The 12,685-nt window shown below is 44.0% G+C and overlaps 1 protein-coding gene across 1 annotated transcript in view; it reads left to right on the top strand.

The window, feature by feature from the left end:
• Positions 1-12,685, top strand: part of LOC141476685 (protein fem-1 homolog C-like) — a 31,949-nt gene that overhangs the window by 17,586 nt on the left and 1,678 nt on the right. The window lies entirely within an intron of this gene.

The following is a 12,685-nucleotide window of genomic DNA, read 5'->3' on the forward strand; positions in this document are numbered from 1 at the left end:
CTTGTTCTTGTGCAAGAATGAGAATTTTCTCACGTTGTTGTAATATTAGCTAACTTCTACGTTACTGAATTCCAGCAGGTCAGTTAAGAATTAGAAATGGATTAAGAAAATTTAATGAAATCTGCTTTGAAATAATCATCCTTAACTTAAAGAATGCTTAAAAAATTTGACCAATATCTCTGTATATGTTTCTTTTAGCTGCTTATCAAAGAGAATGACTTTCAAAGGGTGTCTGCTTCTTTTCAGCCTATTTCCTCTTTAACTTCTTACTAAAGAAATAATTTATTAGAAAAATTGGATTGACTGTAGAATTGCATAGATAGTGTTCAGGCACTGTTTATTCCTGTCACTATAGACATTATAGTATTTTTGAAGTGGATAACAGTACCTGCATATGTGTGCACAGCTTGATGATCTGTTATGTCAAGTAGCCAAGTTGCAGGAAAAAGTTAAAAGGCTGTGCAGTATGAGAGGAGCCAAGACTGAGATAGATAGGTGGTTTCATAGCCATGTTACTGTAGCAGACACCACTGAGAATGAGGCACTTTGGACCCTGGTGACCCACAAAAGCAGGACTCCGCTTCAGTCTCCACCCTCCAGCATCACAACAATAAACAGATATGAAGCTTTAACAGCTATAGACACCCACAAGCAAGATATGCAAGGGGAAATTGTACCAGCAGCACACAGTGGATACTGTAAAAAGAAAGGATGAGTGCTAGTAGTGGATGACTCTCTTTTAAAGGGCACTGAGGCGCCCATCTGCCAACCTGACAGGGAGTCATAAGAGGTAGCTAAGATCCGAGAGGGTGCCACAACAACAAGAGCACAGACTACTATCCACTCTTACTCTTTCTTGCGGGCACGAATGACATGGCAAGCCAGAGCCTGGGCAGAATTAAGGAAGACAATAAAGCCCTAAGGGTGCAAGTGAAAAATACTGGTGCCCAAGTTATCGTTTCCTCCATTTTACCAGTTAGAAGAAAGGGAACATCCAGAAATTAACAGATAATGCATATCAACTTCTGGCTGCACAACTGGTGCTGTTGTGAGGGTTTTGGCTTTTATGACAAAGGGAGATTCTTTGCTGACTATAACCTGTTAGGGAGGGATGGAATCCACCTGTCTAGAAGAGGCAAGAGAATCTTTGGCAGCAGGCTGGCCAACTTGGTGAGGCGGGCTTTACACCTACCCGGCAAGATCATGGAGCAGATCCTCCTGGAATCTCTGCTAAGGCACATGGAAAATAAGGAGGTGATTGGTGACAGCCCACATGGCTTCACCAAGGGCAAATCATGCCTGACAAATTTGGTGGACTTCTATGATGCTGCTACAGCATTGGTACACAAGAGCAGAGCAACTGATGTCATCTACCTGGACTTAGGCAAAGCGTTTGACACTGTCCCACATGACATCCTGGTCTCAAAATTGGAAAGGCATGGATTTGATGGATGGACCACTCGGTGGATAAGGAACTGGATGGATGGCCACACTCAAAGGGTTGTGGTCAACGGCTCAATGTCCCAGTGGAGACCAGTGGTGAGGGACATTCCTCAGGGGTTGTTACTGGGACCAGTGCTGTTCAACATCTTTGTTGGAGACATGGACAGTGGGATAGAGTGCACCCTCAGCAAGTTTGCCGATGACACCAAGCTGTGCGGCACAGTCGACACACTGGAGGGAAGGGATGCCATCCAGAGGGACCTGGACAGGCTCGAGAGGTGGGCCTGTGCAAACCTCATGAAGTTCAACCAAGCCAAGTGCAGGGTCCTGCACCTGGGACGTGGCAATCCCAGGCACAAATACAGGTTGGGCGGAGAATGGATTGAGAGCAGCCCTGAGGAGAAGGACTTGGGAGTGCTTGTGGATGAGAAGCTCGAGATAAGCTGGCAGTGCGCACTGGCAGCCCAGAAAGCCAACCACATCCTGGGCTGCATCAAAGGAATTGTGGCCAGCAGGTCAAGGGTCTGATTCTACCCCTCTACTCCGTGTTATGGTTTGAGAAAACCCATAACAATCTATTGTCATTAGACAATTATTCTGTCACCTGATCACCCCTCCCCACCCGAGAAAGGGGAATCTCGGAACACAAAGAAACACGAGGCTTGAAATATAAATAGATTTAATAGACTAAGATTAAATAATTAACAATAATGCTAAAGAACCAGTATTAATCCCGATACTGATATAAGATATACAAGAATTATACTCAGCCAATTATATCAGCAGGAAGCTGTGCACTCGCAGCAGTGGACAGCAAATGTCGGACACTGCGAGCGCAACAGCTTTGGGAGGAAAAGAAGGCCTCAGGGGTCTGGCACTGGGGTGTAGCGTATGAAGGCACGGACCCCGGTCGGTGGTGCAACCAGAATCAGTTTATTACAACAAACACGCATCTTATATAGTACCAAATATCTTCTTTCCCAAACAACACGCCCCTGTAACCCCCAACTGTCAGATGGGTGTGAATTCCCTTCCATCAGCAGGGTTGTTAGGCGCTGTTTGTGGGTGGTTCCCTGCCAGTGTTCCTGCTGCTTTTGTTCCTTTCTCTGGCCTTGCTTCTTCCACAATCCTGTTCACCCACATCTCCCCCTTTTTTGTTTAATATACAGAATAATGCTTGTGTTAATATATCAGATAATGATTACACGTCTATTACATCCTAATGATTTCATTGACCCTATACTACCAAAGCTGCTATAAACTATAAAACTACTAGTAACTATACTGTTTAATAACTTATTAATTTCTATAATTCTCTCATAGAATGTGATTAGCTTACTTCCACGCAAATTCTATGCTATGGCTGGTTTCTACATCCACTTCTTTTTCTAACATCATGCTTTGCAAGGCAAGTACAGTGTGCATTTGAGCGTACATGACTTGATTTATGCTTTTATAACACAGAAAAACAAACATGACAAACATAACAATTATCAACAGAACTACCAGGCCAGTTAACATCAAAACCAACAATACTTTTGTAAAAAGAAAAGATTCATTGCTCTGTCGTTTCTGATGGTTGTTCGTGACGCTCAGCTTCTAGATACGGTCGAACGTATCGTGCTGGGATCCACTTGGGACCATTTCCTGTGGAAACACAAGCGTATCCTCGCCCCCAGGTTATCAATGGCACAGGGCCTTCCCATTGTCCAGTGGCCATATCACGAATATGGACCATTGGCCGTGTTTTGAACATTGGGGAAGCTCCAAAGTGTTGACTTACTCATGTCATATCACTGTTGTCTCTGTTTAGAAAATTTAAAACAAAAGTGGCTTTCCATAGTTGTTCCTGTGGTGGATCTCCCAGATTCCCCCTTTTTTGTTTAATTAGCAATTGCTTTAGCATTTGATGGGCACGCTCAACAATCGCCTGCCCTGTAGGGGAGTGTGGAATTCCAGTGATGTGGTGAATGCCCCATTCCTGTAAAAAAAGTTGTGTGGTTTTAGATACATACGCAGGGCCATTGTCTGTCTTGATGGTTTCTGGTATACCCATAGCAGCGATGGCTGCTAGCCAGTGTCATCGGACATCTCGACTCTTTTCTCCTGTATGTGCAGTGGCAAAGATATAGTTAGAAAAAGTATCAACAGTGACATGTACATACTTTAGGTGGCCAAATTCTCCAAAATGTGTAACATCTGTTTGCCAAATTTGCAGTGGTGAGGTGCCACGTGGGTTAACTCCCAATTGTGGCAACAGGGCTATAGATTGGCATTCAGGGCATGTCAAGATAATATTACGTGCTTGGTCAGTGGTTAGCTGAAATTGCTTTTGCAGTGCCTTCCTGTTTTGGTGAAAAAAACTATGTGAGAGCTGTGCTTGTTGAAATAACTGTGGTGTGGCGAGGACGACTGTGGCTTTATCAGCAGCACGGTTGCCCTCGGCTAGGGGTCCTGGCAGAGAGGTGTGTGACCGAATATGCATGATATAATAGGGTAATTTTTTAAGTTGTGCAAATAACACTGGGTTGCTGACTTCCTTTAGGAAAGCTCCTTCTATACGCTGAACAATTCCTGTAACATACAAAGAATCAGTTATGATATTGAGATTTACATCAGAAAAAAGCTGAAAAGCACGCGCAACAGCTGCAAGCTCAACAAAACTTGGGGCGATCCATCAACACATTTTATATCTTGGTTCCAGAGATTGTCGGTGGATCGCCAAAGGACTACCGCCCTGTGTGTTTTCCCAGAACCGTCTGTGAACGCTGTAACTGCATTAGAAAGTAGGGTATGAGAAAGTAAGGTTCGATTAGTCAGGGGTAATTCTTCTAAGGAATTTAACAGACAATGTTTAGGTAAATGGATCAAAATTTGACCAGTGTAGTCTGCAAGTGCAGTCTGCACACTGAGAGATTCTGCTAACATCCAGTCCAAGTCTTTTTTGTTGGTGGGAATATAAATGAATTCTGGATCACTAGCTTTTAGAGTCTGAAGTCGGTGACGACCTTTCTGAATCAAGCTGGCAAACATTTCTAATCGTGAAGTTACAGTCTTTGTAAATGCATGAGGCAAAAAGAGCCACTCTAATATCACAAGTGGGTCTTTTTTTGTTGAATCCCATTGGCTTAGAAGGGCATATGGCTGAAAGGTATTTTGAATGATGACTAAGTACACTGGAAGCATTAAACAAAGACAGTGACTGACGCATCTGTGAAGCCTCCATTACTTGCTGTAGACATTGCAGTCCAGTAGGTGTCAGCTGCCTTTTAGAGTTTAGGTCAGGGTCACCCTTTAATAATTGTAACAGGGGGTGTAGATCTTGTGTAGTGATACCTAGAAAAGGTCTGAGCCAGTTGATGGTTCCTAACAATTTTTGCAGATCATTCAGTCTTTATTTGTAATGCCAGCTTCAGTGCTTGTGGCTGGATGGTGTGAGTTGTAATTTTCCATCCTAGATATTTCCAGGGTGGTTCACATTGGACCTTTTCCTCGGCTACGGCAAGCCTGCTCCTTGAACAGCAAGGCGGACTTGGCAGATGACTGTCTGCAGGTCTTTGTCTTTTTCAGCAGCTAAAAGTATGTCATCCATGTAATGATAAATTATAACATGAGGGTTTGCATTTCGGGCAGGTTGCAAAGCATTTGCTACAGTTAGTTGGCAGATAGTCGGGCTGTTTAGCATACCTTGCAGCAACACAGTCCAATGATACCGTCGTGTGGGCTGTTGCTGATTGATAGATGGTACAGAGAACACAAACCGGGGTGCATCCCTTGGGTGTAGAGGAATAGCAAAAAAACAGTCCTTGAGATCAATTATAGCTATTGGCCAATTTTGAGGCAGCATAGAAGGTGAAGAAAGACCAGGCTGTAGCGCACCCATAGGCTCAATGACTGCATTTATAGCTCACAGGTCATGTAACAATCGCCACTTGCCGCTTTTCTTTGGTATTACAAATACAGGAGCGTTTTACGGGCTGGTGGTGGGTACAATGTGGCCGGGGGCCAGTTGTTCTTGTACTAAGTCATGCAAATGCAGCAGTTTGTCCTTTTTCAGGGGCCATTGATCTACCCAAACAGGTTTTTCTGATTTCCATGTCAGTGAAAGGGCCTGCTGCTTGTCAATAGCCCCTATTAAAATTTTGTTTTCAGGAGGATTCCCCACTGGCTTAACAAGTCTCGGCCCCATAAAGTACAGGGCACGGGGAGGACATAAGGAGCTGTTTGTGCAATCCGACCGTCAGGTCCCTTGAAAGTTAATATCTTTGCACTTTGTTTGGGTGTCTGAGGACCCCCTACCCCCACAATAGCAGAAGTGGGATCTTTCAGTGGCCATTCAGGAGGCCAGTCGGAAGCATTAATGATAGTGACATCTGCTCCTGTGTCCACCAGACCAGAAAAATGCCAATCGTGGACTTGGCAATGTAACAAAGGCTGTTCTTTAGATACTTGTTTAGACCATAAAACTACAGGCTTTCCAGTGCTCCCAAATCCTCCTTTACGGTTCCCTTCCCAGGGTTGGTCACGGAGAGGAAAGGTACTAATTGTGCAATTCGTTGCCCTTTTGGAACAAAACAGGGCGGAGACGGTGTCCAAGCCATAATTTTGATTTCTCCTGTAAAATCAGCATCAATGACTGCAGGCAAAACAAAAAGTCCCATTTGTGTGGTTGAGGAACGCCCTAACAAAAGAGCACTCCTGCCATTTCCAAGAGGTCCCATCACCCCAGTGGGGATGAGAACAACTGCTGTTGTATCTAGAGTTACTGACTGGGCTGTGGCCAGGTCCACTCCTGCACTTCCAGCTGTGGCTGGTCGGAGGGTGCTGGCCAAGCATTGTTCTGCGGTCTTAGGACCGTATTTGTTGTCATCGCGCGCGGTCTCGCGCTCCTCCCCCCGTTTCCCGAACCCCCTAGGGTTCGACCATCAATATGGAATCTGGATCTGCATTCACTTGCCCAGTGCAGCCCCCTGCCGCAGCGAGGGCACGGTCGGTTTGGCATGGATCGATTTTCTCGACCGCCTCGCTTAACTGTTTTACAATCTTTTTTAAGATGCCCAGGCTTCCCACAATTATAGCAGTCTACCTTTTGAGCAGCCCCCAAAGTGAGGTGTGTTGACAATGCATCAGCTAAGAGACTCCTTTTATGAGTTTCTGTGCCGATATCTTGGCACACTTTTATCATATCAGTGATAGAAGGATTAGCATTCTTAATTGTTCGCAATACTTTACGACACTCAGTATTAGCATTTTCGAACGCTAATTGTTTCATAAGAATATCACGAGCTGCTCAACTATCTACTTGTCTCTACTGCATTTTGGAGCCAATCAGAGAATTTTATATAGGGTTCTCCAGGCGCTTGTGTGATAGCAGAAAAGGAAGCTTCTGGAGCGGCTGTATCAGGTACCCGTCTTATCGTGCGCAGTACAATTTCTTTTACTTGCTCATAATACCATCTGTCCATTTGGGCTTGCACATCGGGAGTAGCCCAAGGCCCCTCATTGACGAGCTCATTCACACCAATATGATTTAAATTGCCAGTTAAGTTATCCAATGCTTTAGCAGTCGCGAGATCACGGTACTCGGTCATGAATACAGCATATTGCACAGCCGATAAAATCATAAGCAACAACAATTTCCAACCATGAGGAGTCATAACACATCCATCCCCAACAGCTGTTAGTAAGTTGATGGTGTATGCTGACTGGAGACCATAATCTTTTACCGATTTCCTCAGCTCTTTAACATGATCATAACTCAAAGCCTCCCATGCTCCAGGTCGGTTTCCGTGGTAAATAACAGGGAACGCGTGCAAAATGTCTGCGTCGTCTTTAGCTAAGGCTTCCTTTCGACATTTGTCCCACACATTACGACAATCACTTGAGGGGGTTAGGTCGTTCCCTGCTACCTCTTTCAATTTATCATCACAAAGAAATAGATTAGGTTCTTGGTCTGGGTCAGTCGGCCCAGGATCGAAGGAGTCTCCCGAGAGACTCTCTTCTGCAACATAGCTATTGTCCGCGGGTGGCAGCGGCAGAGCGGAAAGATGCGTTGGGCTCTCCTCAGAGGTTTTTTGTGTCCCTTTGTGGACCTCTACTAGGGCTTCAGATATCTGCCGCCAAACTGGTAAATGCTTAGCTGCAACCTTATCGGTCCCTGCAGCAGCGTCCCAAAGCTTTGTGCCAATTTGGTCCCACATATCTTTGTCAAAGGTGCTGGTCTTAGAAAAGTCCGGGACATTTTCTCATACCCAGTCTAAGAGGGTTACCAAAGACAGGGTAGGTACAGGTCGATTCTGAACTTTTAAAATATAGTGTAGTACTTCGAGATTCATTTGCTGCTCTTTCGGCAGTGTGTTCCCCATGGTTCCCGATCGCTCACCTCTGTCCTGCAGAAGGTGATGAGCCGGCAGTGAAGTCAGTGAAGTCAGTTCCTCGAGGCAATCCCTGGTTTGATCGGGCTACGCTACCGGTACGGACGTCTTTAGTCTCTTGATACATGCCCCACGTTGGGTGCCATTTGTAGCGTATGAAGGCACGGCCCCCGGTCGGTGGTGCAACCAGAATCAGTTTATTACAACAAACACGCAGTTTATATAGTACCAAATATCTTCTTTCCCAAACAACACGCCCCTGCAACCCCCAACTGCCAGATGGGCGTGAATTCCCTTCCATCAGCAGGGTTGTTAGGCGCTGTTTGTGGGTGGTTCCCTGCCAGTGTTCCTGCTGCTTTTGTTCCTTTCTCTGGCCTTGCTTCTTCCACAATCCTGTTCACCCACACTGGGGCAAGGAGTTCTTTTGACCACCGCCATCAAGGGAGAGAGAACTACGCAGCAACCTTTTTTGAATGTGACGTTCCTGGTATGAAATACTCCTGTTGGCCAGCCTGGGTCAAATGCCCAGGCCTTGCTCCTCCTCATCCCTGCACCTGGCAAGGCTTGAAAACACTAAGACCTTGAATCCCACATAGCCTAGCTGGCAATAAGTAAATATTTTCACAAATTCAGACACTAGAGTCTTCTAAAAGTGCAGTTTTCCCCAGCATTAGAAGAAAAGTTAGTCCTGTGTCGCTTAACCTGTGACACTCCGAGAGAACAGGAGAGAGGTGTCTGAGGACTGGAGGAAACCCAATGTCACGCCAGTCTTCAAAAAGGGCAAGAAGGAGGACCCAGGAAACTACAGGCCGGTCAGCCTCACCTCCACCCCTGGAAAGGTGATGGAACAGCTCATTCTGGATGTCATCTCTAAGCATGTGGAGGAAAAGAAGGTTATTGGGAGTGGTCAGCACGGATTCACCAAGGGTGAATCATGCTTGACCAATCTGATAGCCTTCTATGATGGAATGACTGGCTGGGTAGATGAGGGCAGAGCAGTGGACGTTGTCTACCTTGACTTCAGCAAGGCTTTTGACGCTGTCTCTGATAACATCCTCATAGGTAAGCTTAGGAAGTGTGGCTTAGATGAGTGGACAGTGAGGTGGGTTGAGAACTGGCTGAATGGCAGAGCTCAGAGGGTTGCGATCAGCGGCGCAGAGTCTAGTTGGAGGCCTGTAACTAGCGGTGTTCCCCAGGGGTCAGTACTGGGTCCGGTCTTGTTCAATGTATTCATCAATGACAGAGTGTACCCTCAGCAGGTTTGCTGATGACACAAAACTGGGAGGAGTGGCTGACACACCAGAAGGCTGTGTCGCCATTCAGCGAGACCTGGACAGGCTAGAGAGTTGGGCGGAGAGGAACCTAATGAATTTCAACAAGGGCAAGTGTAAGATCCTGCACCTAGGGAGGAATAACCCCATCCACCGGTACAGGTTAGGAGTTATCCTGCTGGAGAGCAGCTCTGCAGAGAGGGACCTGGGAGTCCTGGTGGACAGCAAGTTGACCATGAGGCAGCAATGTGCCCTTGTGGCCAAGAAGGCCAATGGTCTCCTGGGGTGCATTAAAAACAGTGTGGCCAGCAGGTCCAGGGGGGTCATCCTCCCCCCTCTACTCTGCCCTGGTGAGGCCACATGTGGAGTACTGTATCCGGTTCTGGGCTCCCCAGTTCAAGAAAGACAAGCAACTGCTGGAGAGAGTCCAGCGGAGGGCAACAAAGATGATCAAGGGACTGGAGCATCTCTCTGCTGAGGAAAGGCTGAGAGACCTGAGTCTGTTTAACCTGGAGAAGACTGAGAGGGGATCTTATCAATGCTTATAAATATCTAAAGGGCGGGTGTCAAGAGGATGGGACCAGCCTTTTTTCAGTGGTGCCCAGTGACAGAACAAGGGGCAACAGGCAAAAACCGGAACGCAGGAAATTCATTCTGAACAGGAGGAAAAAGTTCTTTACTTTTAGGGTGACAGAGCATGGGAAGAGGCTGCCAGAGAGGTTGTGGAGTCTCCTTCTATGGAGGTATTCAAAACGCGCCTGGATGCATTCCTGTCTAACCTGCTCTAGGTGAACCTGCTTTTGCAGGGGGGGTTGGACTAGATGATCTCCAGAGGTCCCTTACAACCCCTATGATTCTGTGATTTGCCATCCTTGTATTTGAATATTTTAATACATGGGTAACGTGGAACATAGATCTTAAGTTAGATATCAAGGCTAACTGCCATGTCCTCTTAAATTCTTCCTCAAATTTAACTTTTGATAATTGCTAGATAGATGGCTGAAATTCTTGTTATTTCTTAAGGTTGGGTTTTATGTGTGTGCATGTATTTGAAAAAAGAATATTTATCAGGTTAAGCTCACTGTATGTTAATAAACAATCTAATGATTTTTGGGTTGGGTTTGGTGGTTTGTTTTTTTTAATGTTTTGAACTTGCACTGAAAAATTTTTTGAGGGGACAAAATGTGATCAGAGCTCCTGTTCTACTATAATTGTAAAAAACTGATAACCTTTAGTCATAATCTTTTGAAACTAGCTTTTTGCACACCTTTGGTATGAATTTGACTAGTGTGGTAACTAAATTCTTATTATCCATTGTGCTTGGATTGAGGCTTGGTTTGTCCTGAATAACTACTGTTCCTCCTTACTACTGTCTTTCTGATTACTGGAATTGAGAGCGTTAAGCAAGTCTTGAAATGTGCTGTCAGTTCTTCCTCTGATGGTCCACAAGCAAGTTTGAGGAAGAAGCAGCAGATTAATTTACATGTAAAGTTTCAGGAAATGAAAGATTAGAAGAGAAAGTGAGGAGAGGATGGTTCGGGGAACAGAGGCAAAATGTTCTGTGCCCATTAGAACACTTTAATCTAAATAGACCTTGAGTTTCTACATCCTTTTGCTGTATACTAAAATTTGTAAAACTCTTGGATATACTTGTTCTCATACTAGCGGTTTATCTACAGAAGATAAAAGCAAGCTACTACTTGATAATATAACTCAAAAGATAGGATAGAGGTTTGCATTGTGGATCTAAAGCATTTGGTTCTGCTGGTGACAAGTATGTATTGAATTTAGAGGTCAGTCATCATGGTTTCACCAGATATTTCTGAATTTTGCTTTTTTTTCTTTGAACTTTGACTTCATATCCCCTTACCAAGTTTCTCATTAAAAAGGAAATAAGAATGCTGTGAAGTCAAAAGCTAGAAGATACCAAGATTATTTACATAAACTTAATTCAGATTCTTATGATTGGAATGAGAACGAAGAACAAAATTTCTGTTTCTGAAATGTATTTAATAAATACGAGGATGGGGTTTTTTTCTTGTGGATATATATATACATGTACCAACTTCAAATATTTTTGCATTTGCATTTAACCTATTTAAGACAGCATGAACAATACATTCTGGGCAGAAGGAATTTCGTAATGGAAAGCCTTTACCTCCATCTTATTTTCAGTTTATTTCAATGCAGTGTTCAGCTTAAAAGACATGCTTTAGGGACTGATTTGACTTTTACTGGCTAAGCACTCTAATATAAAGAGTGAACTGCACATTCTAGAGATCAGAGCCTGGGGGAGGGAAGTACATTAAGAAAATGTACAAAGGTAAATCTAAGCTGTTGAAATCAGGAGGCTGTGTACCTACAAAAATGCGCTTTTCTCAAACATTAGCTGAAGATTTCAAGACCACTGCTTTGTTTTCCTACCTACTTCAGTTTTGTTATAGATCTAGAAATACAACAGCAAAGCCCACTGCAAATCAGTGTCTTGTTGGCATAGAAAAAAGCCTGCCAAAAATGCAAATGAGGAAGTTTTAGGAAATTTTCTCTCTGAACTTTTTAAAAGCCAAATCAGATGACTATGAATGTACAGAATCCTTGGTAACGGAGGTCTCACTTGAGAATGTGGAAACTTGCTGATGGTGTAACAGATACTGATGATCTGATGGCCAGTAAACCAGAATTTGCAAGGCTAGTGGTATGACATTTTAATTGGGGGGTGAGGGGTGGGATTCTTACATGGGTGTGCTGTTAATTATTTTCACATTAATGTAGTGGGAGGCTGAAAAGTTGGTATGACTGAATCTGTATTATACATGAAAAAGGAGTTAGGTTTAAATTGTGTAGTTCTAAAAGCAATCAACCACACAAGAAGATTTATTATGTTAGAGAGGAGGGGGTGAGTTATTGGTCATCCATCTTCCTGTCTCCCCCAGTGAAATACTCATATATGATCTTAAGTAAAACTTTCTTCTACTTGAAGCATAGTAGTTAAATATTTAAGTGTGGTGTCCAATGTTTTCTTTTTCATTTGCTGCAAATATTTTTTTTTCCGTCAAGTGGCATTAGTCCTTGCTGGAAATTTCACCACATAGTGTGAGTGCCACCTGAATGCCTTTAGCATGACATTGCAGGTTCTCTTAATGAGAAATAATCTTAATGTAAATGATAAGACTTATAAGACAAATGGCTGCATGTTGCGTGTTGAAGGCATTGTTTGGTGGTTTGTTTTTGTTTGGGTTTTTCTTGGCTTTTGGGAATCCTGAGCAGAGGGGTTAATGTGGGACTTCAGGATAAAGACCTAATAAATTACTAAGAATAGTTTATCTGTGTGTGTACATAGGCTTGACAAAATAAGCAGGTCCCTCAGAATATTCTGGCAGTCTCCGAGGCCACAGCTGAGATGAAGAGCCTGTTGTGATGAGTTGCATTTGCCTTTGTGTACAATTATTACCTTGGAACACTTTAATCAAAGGCTTTGGATGAAAGAGAGAGGAAGAGGTACAGTGTAGAGGTGAGCAAGGCCAATGTTGAGTTAGCACATCTTTAATTTTTACACAGATATTAATTTTTTTATCATGATAGGGAGGAAGGAAGGAA

This window comes from Numenius arquata, chromosome W, assembly GCF_964106895.1.
Source record: "Numenius arquata chromosome W, bNumArq3.hap1.1, whole genome shotgun sequence".
Lineage (NCBI taxonomy): Eukaryota > Metazoa > Chordata > Aves > Charadriiformes > Scolopacidae > Numenius > Numenius arquata.